This window comes from Narcine bancroftii, chromosome 7 (assembly GCF_036971445.1).
Source record: "Narcine bancroftii isolate sNarBan1 chromosome 7, sNarBan1.hap1, whole genome shotgun sequence".
Lineage (NCBI taxonomy): Eukaryota > Metazoa > Chordata > Chondrichthyes > Torpediniformes > Narcinidae > Narcine > Narcine bancroftii.
The window spans coordinates 16,593,000-16,615,571 of NC_091475.1; the positions used below are offsets into that span (position 1 = coordinate 16,593,000).

The 22,572-nt window shown below is 42.1% G+C and overlaps 1 protein-coding gene across 1 annotated transcript in view; it reads right to left on the bottom strand.

Annotated features, from left to right (window-relative positions):
* The window catches only part of urp2 (urotensin II-related peptide), a 29,396-nt gene extending 15,366 nt beyond the window's left edge, over window positions 1-14,030 (bottom strand). The window contains exon 1 of the mRNA XM_069892355.1: window positions 13,955-14,030. The gene's annotated coding sequence lies outside the window, so the exon portion shown is untranslated. The remainder of the gene's footprint in view (window positions 1-13,954) is intronic.
* Between the last annotated feature and the right edge of the window lie 8,542 nt (window positions 14,031-22,572).

The window sequence follows — 22,572 nt, forward strand, 5'->3', positions numbered from 1 at the left end:
TTTGGATTTCTGAGTAAATTGGAACCCAGCTTGGGTGACAGAGGAAGTGCCAGAGTGAACTCTGGGCCACATGTCTGCCACGGAGAGCAGCAGTGGATTGCTGGCCTCGACAATGAAACACACCAGAGTGTGCATCATTTGGCTCCTCAGATGTTTCCGTCTGGTCCTTCTCAGGGCATGAAGCCGAAGATGGAGAGATAGCTAGGCCCACTAGCCTGCTGACAAGAGACTTCTTTCTGTTTTACGATGACTTTATAGAACATAGTACAGCACTGGAACAGGCCCTTCTGCCGACATATATGTTGAACATGATGCCCAATTTAAACTAAAACTTTGTTGCAGGAACCTGATACATATTCCTTTATTCCCTGCATATTCAAGTGTCCATCTAGAAGCCTCTTAAAATGTTTCTATTGCACCTGCTTCCAGAACTACTCCTGGCAGCCTATTCCAGGCACCCACCACTGAAAAAAACATTTGCCCTGCACATCTCCTTAAGGGGGCAGCATGGTTTGCATAATGGTCTGTGTGACACTGTTACCAGCACCGGCGACCTGAGTTCGAATCTGATGCTGTCTGTGAGGAGTTCGTGCGTTGTTCCCGTGCTATGTGTGGGTTTCCTCCGGACACTCTGGTTTCCTCCCACCCTTCAAAATGTATGAGGTTGTAGGTCAATTGGGTGTAATTGGGCAGCATGGGCTTGTAAGCTGAAAGGGCCTGCCTAAATATGAAAATAAATAGCATTAAAAAAAAATTAAATTGGGAGATAAAATGTTCTTTCGCTCAGAAGTATGATACTTATTCATCTTCATTTAACCAGTCACACATTCTGAAACATAAATTACAGAGCAATTTTGCAGTGAATACTGTATTTGCGAATATTTCATGATTTGCAATTTATTTAACATAAGGAAGTAAGAAAGAGAAGCATATTCCTCATTTTGAGTTTTATGGTTTTTATTGTGAAAAGTTAGAAATCCCTTAACGAAAGAGAAACCTTTCAACATCTGCATGAAAACAGGTTTTTGCCACGCAACCATGGAATGACTGGATTGCAATGATGTCAAAATGGCGTCATTATCTTTGTTGATTCATTCTTCAGTAATGGATGGTAAATAGACATCCGGAAGGGAGACCATTGTGTCTGGCAAGTCGGCAATAGATTAAAACAATGAAACCATTTGCAAACAGTCAAAACCAACGTAAGGGGCATAATTCAGGACAAGGAGAACGTTCGCTTAAACAAGATTATGGGTTAAATAGAGAGCGTGTGATCTCACAGTGGACTTTGTTGGGCAAGCTTTCTCAGTGAATGTGCCTGGCACTGAGCACAAAATCTTAATGACTCCAAAGCAAATGGCAACAAATACTTGGAATCTGAAAGCAGTCTGGAGTGATTAAGTGACAAAATGGATGTTAGTTCAAGTTGAAAGAAGTGTTAGGGAAGTTAAAGTAGGAAGTGTCATTTTCTCATTTCATAGCAAGGTTACTATATAATTTTGTGGAATCTTCAATTTCAAGACCTCTCATTCACTTACTGAGCCAAACACAGGAATGCCAAGTAAGAATATTGCAGGATACAAGTTAAGCTCATTTAACTAGTGACCTATCATGGACACTCATCTCCTGACTTGTCAGGAAGGCACAACAGTGACTGCACTTCCTGAGAAGACTGAAGTGGGCAAGACTACCAGCCGCCACCATGTCACTGTTCTACAGGAGCTCTATCGAGAGTGTCCTGGCTGGCTGCATCACAGAGTGGTACGGTTGCTGCAGAGAAATGGATTGGAGGTCATTCCACAGGAGTGGCAGAGAAGAGGATCACTCTTCCCCACTGACATGATCTACCAGGATTGTTGTCTGAAGAGGGCATGTAAAATCATTGAGAACCCTTTCTACCCCGTATGCAGCATTTTTCAGCTGCTCCCATCGGGGAAGAGATACAGGAGGATTAGAGCCAGCACCACCAGGCTGAGGAACAGCTTCTTCCCACAGGCAGTGAGAACGTTGAAGGACCAAAGGAACTGCTCACACTAACCATCTGAGACTCTCATATTTAAGAAACAACATTCATTTATGTATATGAATACTTGTCCTGCATATTTATCATTTGTCCGTATGTGTATTATGTCTGGTTGTGTTTCTGCATGTTTTGCCCTGAGGACCGGAGAGCTCTTTCCTCATGTTGTATTTGTGGAATCAGATGATTTGAAATTTGACTTGACATTACCAGAGTACTTGAAGCACGCCTAGACATCTTAATCCAGAAAGGACTTAATGAGATCAGAAGGCGCAGAAGAGATTTACAATAGCTGGGGCTGGAGGATTATCGTTCGGAGGAGAAACTAGCTAGTCTGGTGAAATTTTGCTTCATACCTAAATGATCCTGGAGAAACTTAATGGATGTGTATAAAATTCTAAGAATAGCGTAAGCAAACTGGACCCGAGCAGGGTGCTCTGCAGGCAAGGTGCATAGATTTTAGTTAATTGGCAAAAAGATCAGATGGGAATTGAGAAGAAAATATCTAATTCAATAAGTAGGCTCTAGCTGAATAAGAAATAGAACAGGATCTCTTACCAACTAAATAACCATCACCTTCAGGGCTCTGGTCTAAGAACTGGGAAGTGGGGTTGATCCATTTTTTGCCACTATGGACATGGGGTGAATGGCCTCATCTGTGCCATTACATTCAATTTTTCAACAGCAAGTCACCACCGTTGCCTATCCCTAACTTCTCTTGAGAGGTGATGAGTTATCTTGAACTGCTGATTTCTTTCTGGTGAAGATTTTCCCTCAGCGTTGTTGGCCAGCAAGGTCCAGGATTTTATATCATCATTGATAAACAACATAGTTGCAAGGATGGTGTGGGACTTGGAGGAGATCCTTGATTTGATAGTTTTCCTTGTGTCTAACACCTTTGTTCCTGTTTGGTGGTGGTTGGGCTTAGAGGTACTGTTGAGGGAATGATATGTAACTCTAGAGTATTTTGTGAATGGTGCACATTATAGCTGTTCAGGGAATGAATTAGTAGGACAATGTCACATCAACCAATCATTGAGCACTGGTCTATTATTCATAGTTATGGACTGCTTTGTTTTCTGAATTGAACTCTGCACAATCCAGGGTGCACAGTTAGCATAGCGGTAAGCGCAATGCTGTCACTGCGCCAGTGACTGGGGTTTGAATCTGCCACTGTCGTTGGGAGTTTATATGTGTGGGTTTCCTCCAGCTACTCCAGATTATTTCCACCTTCCAAAAACGTTCAGGAGTTGTAGGTGAATTGGGTGTAATTGGGCGGCAAGGCCTCATGGGCCAAAAGGGCAGTGTTACAGTGCTGTATGTCTAAATTAAAAAAAAATCTTTCGTGAATGACCCCACTTCTGACCTAATGATGCAAGGAAGGTCTTTGATGAGGCAGCTGAAGATCGGTGAGACCTGGATACTAATCTGGAGAACTTCCAGAGAAATGTCTTGGGATTATTGATCTCCAGCAACCACCATTTTCTTCTTTGTTCAAGCTGTAACTTTAGCTTGTGGAGAGTTACCCCTCCCTTATGCTGAGAGATACACATGGTCAAGTACAGCTTGACAAGACCTGGCAGGTTAGCGTAGCGGTTAGTGCATTGCTATGACAGCACGACTGACCCAGGTTCGAATCCGACGTTGTCTGAAAGGAGTTGGACATTCTCCCTGTGTCTGTGAGGGTTTCCTCTGGTTCTCTGGTTACCTCCCACCCTTCAAAAATATATGAGGATGTTGGTTAATTGGTGTATTTTGGAGGCACGGGCTCATGGGCCAGAAGGGTCTGTTCCTGTGCTGAATGTCCAAATTTAAATTTAAAAGGCCAGGTACACTCACCTCTGGAATTCAGATTATTGATCCAGGCTTTGGGGCAGGAGTGAAATGGATCTGGCAGAATTTAAACTAGGAATTGAACAAGTTACTGATGAGTAAATGCTACTTTATAGCAAAGTTAATGGTATCTTTGATAATCATCATTTTTAACAATACAAATCCAACCTGGCTAATTACTGTCCAATCAGCCTATCAGTTATGAGTAGGCTGACTGGATTGCAACTGGCCAGGTTGGATTTGTCTAGCTTTTCATGAACAAGACAGACCTGGGCAATTTTCCACATTGTCAGGTAGATGTCAGTGTTGTAACTCTTCTAAAACAACTTGGCGAGGTGCATGGCTAGTTCTCGAGGGCAAGGCTTCACTTCTAGTTGGATGCTCTCTGGTTCACGGCCTTATCCCGTGCTGAAAGAGACTGACAGCGTAGAAGCATGCCCTCGGCACTACCTGTCCATGTTAGTCAAGATGTCTTCTTGAGCTGGTCTTTTTTGCTTGGATTTGGGCCATTTCCCTCTGAACCTTTCCCACACAAGATTCTGTCGGAATGTTTTTAAGCATTGTGACTGTGTTCAGCTCCACATGGAGGTAAATGCCACATGGCCACCACCTTCTGTGTGAAAAGATTGGCCTCAATTCTTTCCCTCTTACCTTAAACCTATGCTCTCTCTGCTGGGGAAAGGACTGTGACCATTCACCTTATCTATGGCCCTTATATGACCTCTATAAGGTTATTCCTTAACTCACTAAGCTCCAGGAAGCGAGATCCCAGCCTCTCCATATAACTCTAGCCCTTCAATCCCTTAATATCCTACTGAATCATTTTCACATCCTTTCTATTTAATTGACATCCTTCCTACAGCAGGGTAATCGGACAGTCAATGACCCTGAAGGGACTCTCTTTTGCTTCTTTTTCTCTCGTACAGTAAGCAGCACAGGGCAATACTAATGGCAACTCTTTATCTGCCAAATGGCAGGCAAAAGTTCAAGTATATCATGTCTTTTACATTTTTAATGTAAAAATGACAATAAAAGGAACCTTGAATCCTGAAAACTGCACAAATACTCCCTACCATCTTTCTGTATGGTTGGAACGTTACATCCCACCTCTCAATGGCCTGGCTGATGATGGCAAGCATGCCAGATGCCTTCTTCACCACCCAGTCCACCCTGTTTACCTGGTTCATTGTAAAAATACACAGAAATGCTGAAGGAACTCATCTGGTATTGCAGCATCTTGAGGGAAAGGTATGTTGATGATGTTTGGGGCCTGAGCCCTTCAGGGTATAAGCAAAGAACCTTATAACTCTCCTTTACTCTCTGGTTCATTGGTTCTGGGATCATTTAGCCTTGCAAAAAGAAACATGCCCCTTAGTGCCTTCTCTATTATTATGGCTGATCTTTGACTTCAGTCCATCTCATGTCCCTTTGCTGTTGAGCAGGTGTTGGTTCTGAGTTGCATCTTCACTAGGTTAGCACCTGATTTTCCCATGTTCCTTGTACGCCCTTTGGTACACTTCATTGGACCAGAGTTATTTCTCCTGCTTGATGGTAATGTGAGACTGAGAGACTGGGTGGTACTGTAGCTGATGGGACAGAAGGCTTTATGTAAGCTGTGCTATAAGCATTTATTGTCAATCTATCTCATTTAGCACCACTTTGATGCTGGTCTGAAGTCATTTATAGATTAGACCAAATGAATGCAGCAGATTTCCTTTCAAAAGACAGTCACGAGCCAAGGTCCCATTTGCATTTTATGATCACTCACCAAATTATTTATTGTTGATTTGATTCACCTAATCGTTTTGGAGGAAGAACCACCAACAAAGGGAAAGGAGTGAAACAAGAAAACCTGCCCATGGTGTGACTGGAAACTCAGCAGGTCCCACAGCAACCGTAGGGCGCAAAGATCCATAACCAATAGATCTTTGTGCAGGCAGGCATCTGCATAAAAAGGTGTGGGAAGGAGGAAAGGGGGAGGAGAGGAGAGAGGGTGGTGTTAGTAAAGGAATAAAAACAAGCAATTGTGAGAGAGGTCATGAGCTTAGAAAATCAATGCAGACTCACCAAGGGGCGGAAAGCATTGCTGGGGATGGCCTTTCTAACAGCAATGGTAATGTAGGAGATGCCATGAAACACAAAATTCATATTGCATGTTAAAAGGCTACATTGGAAACACTGAACTACCTTTGGGCTTGCCGAAAGCATGTAAACAATAATATTGTGCAGGTTGAAATCTTGAATTGTTGTTTCAGGCCAATACATGAGGAACCAATGGGTGAACATACAGTCCCAGGTTTGGTATTGTGCAATGAGAAAGGGCTAGTCAACAATAATTTTATTATGCGGGGTTTTTTATGGAAAAGTGACCGTGAAATTCTTTATCAATGTCGAGAGTAAAGCAAATCCAACTGAAACTACAGCCCTAAATTGAATCAAAGATAACCACAAAGCTAAGAGGAGTGAGCTGGCTATGAGACGCTCTTTTTACCCGTCTCTGGAAGCGGCTTGGTTGTTCACACAGAGCAAAAGAAAAGCTGGGTCAGTGAGTCCTTTTACACAGCAAGCCAGCTTCCTGAGCTAAAGATGTGTAAGGGAAGCCCTGCTTCACCTCTGACACTACCTACCTTGGCAGATAAAATCCGGGTGAGTTCAGACCCCCAAATCTGCTTTCGATGCATTCATACATGTAGACGAAGTGCTTAAAAGGTGGATAATACCTGCCTAAAGAAGAGGTTTTGGTGCTTCATCAAAAGGCATAATGATGGGGTGGTTATAGTTCACATTACTGGACAAAGAGTAACAAGGAATCATTAAATCTTGCAGCATGGAATTGAGGCCCTTTGGCCCACCACAACCATGCTATCCCTTTGTCTACTTCACTAATCATATTTGCCTGTATTAGGTTTGTAACCTTCCATGCCTTATTTATTTAATGTCTGTCTTAATGTCTCTTAAATGTAATGATTATATCTGACAAAACGTTCCCCTCAAATACCCTTTAAATATCCTTCCTTAAACTTTAAAACTCTCTTCAAGCTGTGACCTCCTATTACTTTTTCTGTTGCAAATGAGGTGCATGATTTGTCCCTCCCTCTCATTCTCTCCCCTTTCGCAAACTTACTTGATCTCCACTCTGAGTTCCATAGAGGATCTCAACCCAAAATGCTAACTGACCATTTCTACCCATGGATGCTCCCTGACCTGTTGAGTCTATTCCTTATGAATCAAATAGCTTCTGAAATACCTCAATTCAATTTTCATGGAAGAAGACTCAAATAAGTTCCCAAATACCCCAGGGAACCCAGGGTACAATGAAAAGGAGGTGTTGGATGGATAGTACTAACCAAATGTTGTTGTATAAATTAATGAGCGATCTCCTCAGGGATCTGCATCCTAGAATACTCAGAGAGGCAGCTGTGAAAATATTGAATGCATTGGTTATCTCTTTCCAAAATTTGATAGATTATGAAACTATGTGTAGATTGGAAGGTGATAAATGTATCTCATTCTTTAAAAAAAATAGAGAGTAGAGAGCTTCAGAGTTAGGCTGATAGCAGCAATAAGGAAAATACTCATGTCTGTGATAAAGACTTTGATAAAAGGACACTAAGAAATTGTCAATGAGATCAGTCAAATGGATTTATGAAAGGGAAATTCTGTCTGACAAACATCTTAGAGTTTCAGAGGGCCTTTGATAAAGACCAACATGTAATTAAAGGTTGTGGGATTGAGGGTAATATACTTCATTGGACTTTGGGTTTCCTGGGGTATTCTGGGAACTTATTTGAGGGTAATATACCAGCTTGGGTTTGAAAATTGGTTTACACATAGGGTGGAGAGTTGGACTCATTAGAACTTGCTCAGGGTTGTGCTCACCCATCCCCTCCCCCACACCTACACGAGCGTGTGCGCGCGCGCGCACACACACACACACACACACACACACACACACACACACACACACACACACACACACACACACACACACATGACCCTTCCATCCAACTGCTCAACATCAGAGATCATTGCAGAGAAAGAACAGTCATTGCAACTCAGATGAAACACCTTATTCATAAATATGAGAAGCTCTTGTTGACTTCACTCTGTAGTGCACAGGCTGTTCTGCCTTGCACTCATTTCCAGCTCTGTTTCAAATGACATTTTGAGATTTAGATCTATGGCTTACAATGTGTTTATTTTCAGATACAGGTCATGTGCTGGCAAGAGATGCAATATGTGATTTCCACACAGAATGTAGAGAAATAGTGAGTAATACAGTATGTGGGAATAATATAATACTGGCTTTATCAAAATAGATCCCAAGACTCCACTGCAATAACAAAATACCTTTCTAGTTTAAAGAATGTTTTGATGTTGTTTTCTCAGAAGTTTTAATGTCATGACTTTACAACAAATTCCCATTGCCTAGGAAAGGCAGCCAACATGCTGAAGGGCCCGTCGTATCCTGCACACGAACTCTGCTCACTCCTCTCATCGAGGAGAAGGTTTAAGGGTGTCAAAGCATGCACCAACAAACTTAAAGACAGTTTCATCCCCCCCCAAGTGTCAGGCTCTTGAATGAGCCGCACCACAGTGGTCTCGTGCTGTCCTTGCTTGGTACTAATTGATCTCTCTTTCATTGCAATCGGACGCTTTGCAAATTGTGCTCTTGACACAGCTGTATGAATGTTCGAGATAACCTGTTAGTCTGCTCACAAGCGAAACCTTCTCTCTGCTTGAGTATTTTGTGGCAAATAAACTTAAACCATAATTCTGTGTTACAACTGTAAAGGCAGGGAGTGGCTTAGTTGGTGCGATGTAGGTTGGGCTTGGAAGCCACCAACCCTTGTCATGATGAGCCGGTGTGTTACCTTGTTGCACAAGTTGCAACAATGTTGGACCTGCTACTGCGAAGCACCTGTTTTGGCACAGGTTGGAGAGGGATTCATTTTGGTTTCATTTTCTGGGTCTTGATAGTATGAACCAATAACTATAACTGGGTCATCTACTGCATCCAGGGCTCCCATTGTGGCCTTCCCTACATCGGGGAGACTGGACAGAGACTGGGATATTGCTTCACTGAGCATCTTCGCTTTGTCCGCATCAATGATGGGGATCTCTAGGGGGCCAACCATTTCAGTCCTGTGCCCCACTCCCACACTGACATGCCTGCCCATGGCCACATGAATTTCCATGTTGGAGGAGCAACACCTAATATTACGTCTGGGCACTTGCCAATGGGATGGCATTAACATGGACCTCCATTTATGCTAGCCAACTCCTGTTCTCCCTCTTTTCCCCATCCCTCTGTCCCCTTTCCTTCAGCTCTCCACCCCTTTCCCTCTCCATTCACAGAACCATCCCTTGTTTGCTGGTGTTCCCTCCCTCCCTTATCCACCTATTACCTTCTGCATGTGGGACTGAACTCCTTCTTCCCACCATTCTGTTTGGGCACCTACCTACATTTTGCTCATACCTTGATGAAGGACTCAAGCCTGAACCGTTGGTTATGTATCTCTTTTTTCAGCTATAATAAAGTACCTACTGATACCTGCTGAGTTTCTCTATCATTGTGCTTTGACCTCAGTCATGGCGTCGGCAGACTTTCATGCTTTACAACTGTAACTGGGCTCCAGAATTTCATTTCAGGGTGTACATTCAGCCATGGAGACAGACATTACAGAATCTCAATGTTGACAATTAAGTACTAATCCCATTTGAACTAGGGACATAGCCTCAGGATTCATGCAGTAGAATTAGGATGGAGATGAGGAAGAACAGCTCTTCCCAGAAGGTGGTGAATGTGTGGAGTTTGCTGCCCATTGAAGCAGAACAAGAGAACTCAGTAAATATATTGAAGACAAAGATGGATAAATTTCTACATTGTAGGGGATTTAAGGGATATGGGGAAGAGGCAGATAGGTGGAGATCAGCCTATCATCAGATCAAGCATGGCCACATTGAATGGCTTGTCGGGCCGAATAGCTCCTATATCTTATGTTCTTATTTACCAGTGCTTGGCTCATAGACTTCAGAACCTTGGTGATTCAAATGCTTATTTGGATACTTCTTAAATGTTGTGTGAATATCTGTCTCCATCAGCCACTCAGGCAGTCCATTCCAGATTCCAGCCAACTTCATAACCCTGTGAAATCTCTTGGCCCTTACCCTAAACCTATGTCCTCTCGTTTGAGATATCTCAGCTCTGGGACTCTATCTCCACTTTGAGCAAGGAAAGACTCAGCACCATTGTTGCGGTGTTACTCTTCTTTCAGTTATACATCAGTCAGAGGTTTGCTTTTCTCTCCTAGTCTCGTGGACGACGCATTTTGTTTACCAGAGCTGTCTTACAATTCTGATGGTCAGTAACTTGAATGCTATCACTGTGTGAAGAACGTAACTTGACATGGCAATAAATTAAAGTTATGGTCTGCAATTGATTAGGCTCCTCTTGACCTCTGGATATCTGTCTGTGAACCATATAATCTACTTTGCTAGTATCGGGATGAGGTTACAACTCACAGCACTCTTGCAAATGCTCTCTGTTCTGTCAAGATGAATTGGGTTCCATTGCCACACACCGATTTCTCAGGAATCCTTTGTTCTGCCAGCAGGATTCAAAGTGCCTTGGTAACTGTTGTGACAATCACGCCTTTTATCCTTCTGATGTATGGAAACTTGGAGCAGTTTACTACTGGGATCGCATTCTCGGCTGTGTGTGAACAAATCAGCTCACACAGTATGCCATGGTCACGTCTCTGTTATGTATTTATGTACTTCTGACATACACAACAAGTTGACACCATTCTCTCTGTACCTTTTTGTATGTCAGTTCAATATACAGCTGTTCCGGTTCTTGGCTCACATTTCTCTGCACCCATCTGGCCTTTGTGTGTCTTCTGGAGTTATAACCCTTGCATCTGTTCGGGGCCTGATGATTCTGCATCCAACCAGAATACTCCATCTTTCCTAGACAGAGCTAAACAGCAGTGAAGCAGCGCGCTCTGCCTAATTTGCCTACCTGAGCGAGTGCCATTTATCTGTGTTTAGCCCACGTCCTCTAAACCTTCCTGAGCCGTGTCTCTGTCCAAATGTCTTTTATTAGTTGTAAATGCACCACCCTCTGTGTGAAAATAGTCATCCCTTTAAATCAGGGTTTCCCAACCGGGGGGGGGGGTGGCTCGCTATTCCAGATAGCATTCCAGGGGGTGCGAGATAACATTTCATTTTTTTTGGTTTATATTAAGGATACTGTCCTATATACTCAAGATAAAAATATCGATTTAAAAAAAAATCCAAATTAAAGATGGGGATGTCCTTTTTTTTCTCTATTCAATAGAATGAGATTCTCTATGAATTTTAGTGTGTTTCAACGCGCTGTTTCCTTTTAAATGGCATCGCCCTATAACTTTTTTTTTTAATCGGGACATTTAAAATGGGGGCCAAACGTTGTTTCGTGTTTTGTAGTGAATTACATTCGATTTTTATTTCTTATTATTTATTTGTGTTATGTAAATTATTAATGAACCCTTCATTATGTCAAAGAAAAGGAAATGGAATTATGATTATGTGCAGTTTGGTTTCACTTGCACCGGAACAACTGAGGATCTGCAAAAACCCCAGTGCACGCTTTGTGACGCTATCTTTTCAAACACAAATTTGAAGCCATCTAAGCTGCAGGAACACTTCAACAACCGGCAGGGTGGAGCAGATGTTGCAGGCCATGATGTTGAATCATTGAAAGGTAAAAGGGCCCGCTTTGATTCTCGAGCAACCCTTCCAAAATTAGGTTTTATATCTGCTGACAAACTACTGCTGATGGCTTCATACCACATGGCGTATAAAGTAGTCAAATCCAAGAAGCCCTATATAATTGCAGAAGAGGTGATAAAACTGTGTGCATTAGAAATGGCAACAATTGTTCTGGGAAAAGAAGCCTCAACCAAGCTTAAATTAGTGCCGTTATCAAATAATGTTATTCAGAGCCGAATTGGTGATTTGGGTTTGGACATTTTGGACCAAGTTATCACAGATATCAGGGCTAGTCCCTTGAAATTCTCTCGCCAGTTGGACGAAACAACTGATGTTGCAAATTGCAGTCAACTCATCGCATTAGTGAGGTATGTCCATGATGGTGTCATAATGGAAGATTTCCTGTTCTGTGAAGATCTGAAAACAACCACAAAAGGAAAATATGTTTTCCAGTGTGTGAAGGACTTTGCGAAATATGACTTAGATATCCAAATTATTGGTTCTGTGCCCCTGCTATACTAGGAAATAAATCAGGATTTTTTGCACTGATGAAACAAGAGATTCCACACTTGCAAGGTACCCACTGTTTTCTTCATCGACATGCTTTGGCATCAAAAACATTGCCTCCAAAGTTGAAAAATGTCCTTGACACTTCTGTGACCATCAACTGGATTAGGGGTCGTGCTCTGAACCTCCGCCTCTTCAAGTCGCTTTGTGAAGATTTTGGAAGTGAGCATTCAGTTTTGGGTTTCCACATGGAAGTCCGCTGGCTGTCACGTGGGAGAGCTTTAATGCGCTTCTTCGACATGCGAGAAGAAGTCAAAACTTTTCTGAAGAAACGTGACTATGATCTGCCCGGAGAAATGGAATCACAAGAATTCAACCAAATGCTAGCCTATTTGAGTGATATTTTCACTCGTATGAATGACCTGAGTGTATCTATTCAAGGGAAAAACATAAACATATTGAAATGCTGCAAAAAGTTAAATGCTTTCAAAGAAAAGTTAGATCTTTGGTGTCGATGAGTTAAAAGAGGGAATCTTCCAAATTTTCCATCACTCACAGAAATGGTTGATGACGATGAGTCCCTAATTCCAAGTGGGTGTGAAGAAATTGTGGATCATTTGGAAATACTATCAAAGTCATTTGATGGATATTTTGGAGGAGGAGAACTGAAAACTTCTGAAGAATGGATTATAAATCCATACTCCTTCAATTTGGATAATGTGTCGGATGTTGAAGAGCTGAAGGAAGATCTTATTGAACTGCACGCAAATCGTGTTCTTGAAATGCAGTTTGAAAGCAAAACTTTGGAACAATATTGGTGTTCGGCAATGGACATGTTTCCAAGACTTTGTGAAAAAGCACCAACTGTGCTCATCCCCTTTGCGACGACCTACTTCTGCGAGTCTGGATTTAGGGCCCTTTTGTCAATCAAGACAAAATGTAGAAATCGCTTGGGTGCACAGGCAGACGCACAAACTGCTTTCAGCAACAAGGTGCCACGGTTTGAAAAACTCTTAAGCAATAAACAGGAACAAAAGAGTCATTAAATTTAAATTGGCTTATGAACATTTGAACATTAGTGCTTTAATTTTTTAAAGAAATTTCATGCATGGATGAAAAATTAATTTTTTTGTAGAGTTTATGCAACTTTTAATTTGTTGTAATATTTTTTCTTTTCCATATGTTTCATTTTTGTTTATATATTATTAAAAATTGATTATACAAATTTGTTTTGGTCACCTTCACCTTTATTCTTAAATAAATTATTACTTTAAGGGGTGTGAGAACATATTAAAATTTTTTAGGGATGCAGGGCATGAAAAAGGTTGAGAACCACTGCTTTAAATCTTTCCCCTCTCTCCTTGAATCTATGCCTTCAGGCTTTGGATTTCCCTGCCCTTGGCCAAAAAGACTGTGGCGATGGTGGCATGGTTAGTGTAGCGGTTAGCACAATGATATTACAGTACCAGAGATCCAGGTTCGACTCCGCCGCTGCCTGCAGGGAGCTTGTACATTCTCCCTGTGACCCCATGGGTTTCTTCCAGGTGCTTTGGTTTCCTCCCACATTCCAAAGATGTATGGGGTTAGAAGGTTAATTGGTCACATGGGTGAATTTGGATGGCAGATGCTGGAAGGGGCTGTTACTGCACTGCATCTCCTTTTATTTTTCAATCTTTTTATTGGTTTATATAATAAATGCAGTACAATGAAGAAAAGGGAACAAATCCAAAAATACAATATCACATATGTGTATGTGTATATATTACAGTATAAACACAGTCCCCCCCTCCACTGCACTGGATGAAGACAGAAAAGATATCAAAAATATTTTATATTTACATTAGTCGCACTAGGCACACAGCGAGCGAAAGAACCACACAGAGTCGAAAGTGAGTTGAACCAACTGACTTGAATAGAACTCTCGCACGTGCTTAAATCCCTCGGAACCCAATGACGCTTGTGACTCCCGGGATCTTTATGACATCAGCCGCCAAGGCTGTGGGCTTGCCCTGCACTGGAGCTCTCACAGTCAGATCTGCCGCGGACTTGCCCGTGACGACTTCATGAGCAGGTTCACCTGGGCGAGCCACTGTGTGTGCGTGTGCGTGTGCGTGTGTGTGCGTGTGTGTGTTTGTGTGTGTGTGTGTGTGTGTGTGTGTGTGTGTGTGTGTGTGTGTGTGTGTAAATAAAAATAAGTCCTTAGTTTTGCAATCCATCAGAAGTTGAAGTGATAAAAGAAATCTAATGAGAGGTTTCTGAAGTCAAACATTCACATTGTTTCTCTTCCCTCAAATTTGGCCTGACTTGCATTTATTGAGCTGGTAGTCTGTGTTCATATCAGCCATCCTCCAGACATTTAGTCCACACCATCACCTCTGATTAGTCATGGACGTTTCTCTGAGAATTCCACATTTATAGCATGTGGAATGTCATCATTACATTATACCTCATCTCCAGAAAACTGTTGTTAAATTATATACTAAGACTTAAATCCTTAGATTACATTGAGTTTATTTTCAGATTACAGGTTGGAGGTTACTGAGGTACAACATATGATTTCTATTCATTGAGTGATGCAGGAGAAGAAGTACAAATATATACTTGTAACAATTTCTTCTCTTTCTTGGAATGATATAACAGGCAAGGAATAACTCTTCAGAAACATAAAGGAAGTCTATGTTTTCAGTAATAGAAACAATGAATTATTGAGCTCAGCTCAGTCTCCAAAGGAGACTCTGAGCTACTAGAATTCAATCATTTTCATTCTCTAGCTCACCTCTTACTTCTCCATCTCTGGCCCTCTATGGCATTTTGACAAATTTCAATATCAATAGGAGGAACGGCATCTTCTCTTCCACCCAGACACATTACAACCTTCATGGCTTAGCACTGACTCCAACAAATGTCAGATATGCAGCCATTCCAGTCGTCCTATCTGGTAAATAATCAAAACAGAGAGTGCTGGAAACTCTCAACAGGTCAAGCTGCATCTGTGGGAAGCGAAACAAACACAAGCATTTCGAATCGTTTGTGTCCTGGTCAATGTTTCCGGCATTTTCTGAAATTATCACCAATTACCAACATCTACAGTGTTATGGTTTCTTCTTTTCAAATGCTTTGTTTTCTTGCAAGTTTCAAAATGCCTGCCACAGGTCCATGTGCTGCATCTTTCGCATCTGAGTCCATCTGAAGAATTTCTGAGAGAAAAAAATAAGGCAAGCCACAAATATCATCGAACCTCAGACCATAGAACAATGCAGCTTAGAAACAGGACAGTTAGTGCAGCGGTTAGCGCATTGCTATTACGGCGCCAGCAACCCGGGTTCGAATTTGGCGCTGTCGGTAAGGAGTTTGTATGTTCTCCCCCTTTCTGTGTAAGTTTCCCCCGGGTGTTCTGGTTTCCTCCCACCCTTCAAAATGTATTTGGGGTATTTGGGTGGCTTGGGTTTGTGGGCCAGAAGGGCCCGTTACCGTGCTATTATGTCTAAATTGAAAATAAAAAATTAAAATTAAAAGCAGACCTTTCAGCCCATCTAGTCCATGTCAAACTATTATTTTGCCTAGTCCTATCAACCTGCACGCAAACCAGAGCTCTCCATTCCACTCCCGTTCATGTAGCTGTCCAAATATTTCTTAAATATCAAAATTGAGCCTGCATTCACCACTTCATCCGGCAATTCGTTCCATTCTCTCACCACTCTCTACATGAAGAAATTCCCCCTAATGTTTTCTTTAAATATTTCACCTTTCACCCTTAACCCATGTCCTCCAGACCTTGTCTCACCTAATCTTAATGGAAAAAAGCCTGTTTGCATTTAATCTATCTACCCCCCCTTGCAATTTTGTATCCCTCGATCAAATCTCCCCTCATTCTCCAACACTCCAGGGAATAAAGTCCAAACCTGTATGATCTTTCCCAATAACTCGGTTCCTCAAGTCATTGCAATATCCTTGTAAATCTTCTCTGCCTTCTTTCTTCGGTCTTATTGATATCCTTCCTGTCGTTAGGTAACCTAAACTGCACTCATTATTAAACTGCACCATAACATCCCAACTCTGATACTTAATGCTTTGATTTATGAAGGTCAATGTGTCCAAAGTTCGTTTTACAACCCCATCATCACCAAGTAATACCTGAGTGTCTACTCAGCTCTTTATTTGTTACATGGTAAGATGTAAATCTGTGGCTTACGCTCAGGTGTTTGAGAGACATGTGATAGGATTTCTACACAGAATATAATGAGGCTGAGATTGATAATGTTCAAAAGTTCAAAACTATCCTTGTACCAACATCAATATATATCTCTATTTCTTTCTAGATGCCAACAATGAACTGACATCTTAGGTAAAGCATGAATATAATGGAAACTAGGACGACTGATTCTGTTTCCAAGATATACACATTGAATTACTAGCCTGAGCACTTGTAAAAATCCCTGGGCATCAGTCAATAAATGCATCACTGGCTCAGTCACATTAAACCAGTGACCCAGAATGTTGAATAAAATTTAACGGTGTATTTCCCCTGTGAACTTGCAAAGGAGCTGTATTGAGGGATTTCAGACCGTGTTTCTGAACCTAGTAATTTTGCCAATCCATTGGTTTCAAAGCACAGGATAACCAGACATGTGAGCAGGAGTAACAATTATGTCTATGTATTCCCAGATCCCTCTGTTCTACCGTGCTCCTCTATAGCATCCACTCACCAGCTGCGTCCTTTGTGGCGTGACAGATTTCTCAGATCACTGTTAATGAGGGACTTGTGGAATACGGGGTGGGGCTGGACGTAGGGGTCATTTTACATTTGGGAGACAGGGTCCAGTGCATGAGGTCACATGAGCTGCATTGTAGTCAATGAGAATTGGAGGAGCAAGTCTGTAGAGGGATAGCGGACAGCTGCAGGAAACATAAGTTTGCGATAGTAGGAAATTTTAATTTTCCACATATTGACTGGGACTCAATATTATAAAAGAGCTGGATGGCTTGGAGCTTGTCAAATGTGTTCAGGGAAGTTTTCTAAATCAATATACAGAGGTACCAACCAGAGAGAGTACAATACTGGATCTCCTATTAGGAAACGAGGCAGGACAGGTGACAGAAGTAGGGGTGAGGGAACATTTTGGATCCAGTGATCACATTGCCATTAGTTTCAAGTTAATTATGGAGAAGGATAGGTCTGGGCCTTGGGTTGAGATTCTAAATAGGAGAAAGGCCAATTTCTAGGAAATGAGAAAGGATCTAGAATGTGTGGATTTGGGATAAATTGTTTTGGAGCAAGGTGGTGCAAAGGAAGTGGAGGACCTTGAAAGGTGAAATTTTGAGAGGACCGAGTTTGTACGTTCCTGTTAGAATCAAAGGCAAGGTCAGAAGGCCATATAGAACCTTGGTTTTCTAGGGATATTGGAGATCTGATTTGGAAGAAGAGAGGGGTGTATAACAGTTATAGGCAACATGGAGCAATGAGGTACTTGAGCATAAGAATTGCAAGAAAAACCTCAAAAAATAAATCAGGAAGGGTAAAAGAAGACATGAGTTGCTCTGGCAGACAATGTGAAGGAAAATCCTAAGGGTTTCTACAGGTATATTAAGAGCAAAAGGATAGTAAGGGACAAAATTGGTCCCCTTGAAGATCAGAATGTTCAGCTTTGTATGGAGCCAAAAGAGATGGGAGAGGTCTTAAATGATTTTTTTTTTCTATCAGTATTCACTCAAGAAAAGGGCACAGAGTTGTTGGAAGGAAGGGAAACAAGCAGTGAGGTCATGGAACCTATACAGATTAAAAAGGAGGAAGTGCTTGCTGTCCTAAAGCAAATAAGGGTGGATAAATCTACAGGGCCTGACAAGATATTCCCTTGGAATTTGAGGGAGGCTAGTGTAGAAATTTCAAGGGCTCTGGCAGAAATATCTAAAATGTTCTTAACCATGGGTGTGGTGCCAGAGGATTAGAGGGTAGCTCTCGTTGTATGGTTGTTTATAAAAGGCTCCAAAAGTAACCCTGGAAATTATAGGCTGGTGAGCCTGATGTCAGTAGTAGGTAAATTATTGGAAGGTGTTCTAAGAGATCGAAAATATGATTATTTGGATAGCCATGGACCATTAGGAATAGTCAATGTGGCTTTGTGCATGGTAGGTCATTTTTAACCAATCTTATAGAGTCTTTCGAGGAGGTTACTATTGATGAAGGAAAGACTGTGGATGTTGTCTCTATGGCCTTTACTAAGCCCTTTGATAAGGTCCGACATGGGAAGTTAGTCTGGAAAGTTCAGACACTAGGTACTCATGGTGAAGTAGTGAACTGGATTTGAAAATGGCTGGTCATGAGAAGCCAGATAATAGTGGTGGATGATTGCTTCTCAAACTGGAGACCTATGACTAGTGGTGTGCCTGAGGGATCAGTGCTGGGACCATTGTGTGTCATCTATATCAATGATCTGGATGATAATGTGGCAAATTAGATCAGCAAAGGCACTGAGGAGTTTGCTAGAACAGAGGGATCTGAGAATACAGATACATAATTCGCTGAAAGTGGCATCACAGGTGGATAGTGTTGTAAAGAGAGCTTTTAACATACTGACCTTCATAAATCAAAGTATTGAGTACAGGAGTTGGGATGTTACGTTAAAGTTGTATAAGACATTGATGAGATCAAATTTGAAGTTTTATGTGCAGGTTTGGTCACTGAACTACAGGAAAGATTTAGAGTGCAAAGAAGATTTACTAGAATGTTGCTGAACTTCAGGAACTGAGTTACAAGGAGAGGTTAAACGGGTCAAGATTTTATTCCCTGGAGTGTAGAATGAGGGGAGACTTGACAGAGGTATTTAAAATTATGAGGGGGATAGGCAGAGTAAATATAGGTAGGCTTTTTCTACTGAGGGTAGGTGAGGTACAAACCAGAGAACATGAATTAAGAGTGAAAGGGGAAAGGTTTAGGGGGAACTTCACACAGAGAGTGGTGGGGGTGTGAACTGCGCTTCCAGCTGAAGTGGTGAACGAGGAACTTGGACAGGTATATGGATGGGAGAGGTATGGAGGGCTATGGACTAGGTGCAGGTCAGTGGGACTAGGCAAAAAATAAAGTTCAGCACAGACTAGAAGGGCTGAAGAGGCCTCTCTTTCTGTGCTGAAATGTTCTATGGTTCTATGGTTTAAGGTGAGGGGGAGAGATATAACAGGAATCTGAAGGGTAAACTTTTTACACAGAGGGGGCTGGCTGTGTGGAATGGGCTGCCAGAGGAAGTACTTGAGGCAGGTACTAATGCAACATTTAACAAAATATTGGACAAATACATGGATTAGATAAGTTTAGAGCAGAGATTCTCAATCTTTTTCTTTCCACTCACATGCTACCTTAAGTAATCCCTTACTAACCACAGAGCACTTATGGAATCCTACACCATCAGTGCCATTTGGGTAGCAAGAGATTAGTTAAAGTGATATGTGAATGGAAAAAAAAAGGTTGAGAACCACTCATTAGGTCCAACGCAAACAGATGGGACTCATGTAGGTGGGACATTTTGGTTGGAGTGGGCAAGCTGCATCAGTGTCTGTTCCCATGCTCTATGACTCTATGGGTTTAAACGAACAGCTAAAACAGTGCAAGGGCATCATCTTTTACCAAAGAGATGTCCATAAGTAACCCCACTGAATGCAAATGTTCAGTTGAGCAGTTCTGTTGACCATCTGAACTTGCTCCACCATGGGTCAGATGTCTGCACCTTTCCCTGAGTGCACTAAGGCCCTAGTTACCTGTCAATGGGGTCTTTTCAGGGCTGTGTTGCACTGTGGGAAATTGTTCCTGCCATGAACTATTGCTTTAGTTTTGAATTTCTCACAATTCCTCCCTCACTGGGACCAAATGAGACATTAAAAATAGGAAACGTTTCATCCCTTTTTCTATGAATTGGAAAACAAACAAATGCAGGAAACACTGATATTATTCACCAACAATCAGCAAATTTCATTCGTGTCTATTTGGCCACATATCGTCCACCATGCCCATTTTTAAAATCTCCACTGAAATAAATGAAAAAGTAGATGAGCGTGGTCATACCTTTCTCATTCCTCAGCTCCGGCTATATAGTCTCAGTAGATGAATCCTCTGTCCTGCCTGAGCACAGATATTTTCCCCGATGAGCAATCCCACTCCTCCCCCTTTCATCCCCCGTTCTATTGTGTCAAAAGCAACAGAACCCCCAAAACAATGAGCTACCAGTCCTGCCCCTCCTGCAACCAAGTTTCACTAATGGCCATGATGTCATAATTCCAAATGCCAATTCATGCTCTAAGATCATCTGCCTTTACTACAATACTCCTTGCGTTGAATAGATGCCCCTGGAACATTTCCACTATATTCAACCCATTGACTTCTAACGGTGCATTCAATTTTAACATAATCTTTTCTCTCCTCCACTCTTCTATCTGCTCTGTCACTCTGGTTCCCCTCCCCCTGCAAATATAGTTTAACCAACTGGAGCAACACTAGCAAACCTTCTGGCAAAGATATTAGTCCCCTTCCAGTTCAGATGGAAACTGACCCATCAGAATAGGTCCCACCTTCCCTGGAAGCGCCCAATAACCCAAGAACCTGAAGCCCTCCCTCATACACCATGTCTTTAGCCTCATACACCATGTCTTTAGCCAAGTGTTAAATTGATATTGCAGTGTACCTTTCTAACCTCACAAGCACATGGCACAGGTAGGAATCCTGAGATCCCTACCCTCTAGGTCCTGTCCTTCAACCAAGTGCCTAACTCTCTGAATCTCCTTGCAGGACCTCCTCACCCTTCCAACCCAAATCATTGGTCCCTACATGGACCACAACATCTGGCTGCTCACACTCCCTCCTGAGGATGCCGTGAACTCAATCTGAGATATCTCGGTCCCTGGCACTAGGGAGGCAACATCTCAACTGGGATTCTCGATCTCTTCCTCAGAATCTCTTATCTGTCCCCCTAACTATGGAATCCCCTGTCACTACAGCTCGCCTCTTCTCCTCCTTTCCCTTTTTTGCAGCATTCCCCTGCCTCGGCTGCCATTATCACTGTCTATGACTAGATGAACAAACTATATCTAAAAAACCTGCCCTTACTTGTGCCTACCTGTTGAATCCTTTTTGTTCCTTTTTGGCCCTTTCTGATTTCATCTCTGACTATTCCTCGCCTCTTACCTGTTCTCACCGAAGCCTGTTGAGCCAAAGCCTTACCTCACTGACTCAGCCCACTCCAACATTGACTGTTCCCTCCTTTAACCATATAACCATATAACCGTTTACAGCACGGAAACAGGCCATGTCGGCCCTTCAAGTCCGTACCAGTTCACTTGAACAACTCTACTAGCTCCTCCGCAAACTCCTGAGGAAGTAGAGGCTTTCTTCATGATGCCATTGGTGTGTTGGTTCCAGGAAAGATCTTCCGAGATAATGAACTACAGGAAAGATATCAATAAGATTGAAAGAGTGCAGAGTTGACAACTGCTCCCTCCTTTGTCCTACATTGTCTGGTTACTGACACCCCTACTCTGGGCAAATTTGTCGCCTGGATTTTGTCCTTGTAACATGGTACCCTGCTCTCTTTGATTTTATTGTAACTCTACGCCCTGCAGCTTTGTTTTTTTTTAAATCATACTTCCTTCTGTACTTAAATGTGGGTTGACTTGATTGGATGACGTGCAAAACAAATATTTTCATTCTATCTAGGGACATGTGATAATAGACAATTTGATTCAACATGGAATCAGAATCAGATTTAAATTTTATTGTCCTAAACATCTCATGAAAAGTTGCAGCCAGTATCACATTGCAATAAATTACATTAAAAAAAAATATATATTTGTGCAAAAAGAAGAGAAAGAGAGGCAGTTAGAAAATACAACAGTCTGCTGTAGTCACCCTTGTTGAAGCAATAACACAACAGAGAAACGCAGCAGGTCAGTGCCCTTTATGTGGTAAAGATAAAGATACATAACCAAGATTTCTGACCTGGTCCCTTCATCAAGGTAATCAAGGTGAAGTGAAATAGTGATGGTGGTTCACTGTACATTCAGAAATCTGAAGGCAGGGGAAAAAGCTGTTACTGTGCTGTTGGATGTTTGTCTTCAGGCTCCTGAATTTCCTTCCTGATGGTAGCAGAGAAAAGAGGGCTTGACCTGTGTGGTTGGGTCCTTGAGGATAGAGGCTGCTTTCTTGAGATACCCGCTCTTGTATATGTTCTCAATGGAATGAAGACTGATGCCCATGATGGCACTGGCTGAGTTCACCACTCTCTGTAGTCGTTTCCTGTCCTGTCCTGTCCAGACGGTGATGCACCTGGCCAGAATACTCTCCATGGTACACTTGTAGAAATTTGCAAGAGTCTTTGTTGACATACCAAATCTACTCAAACTCCTCATGAAGTATAGCCTCTGGCGAGCCTTGTTTGTGATTGAATTGGTATGGAGGCCTTCAGAGACGTTGACAC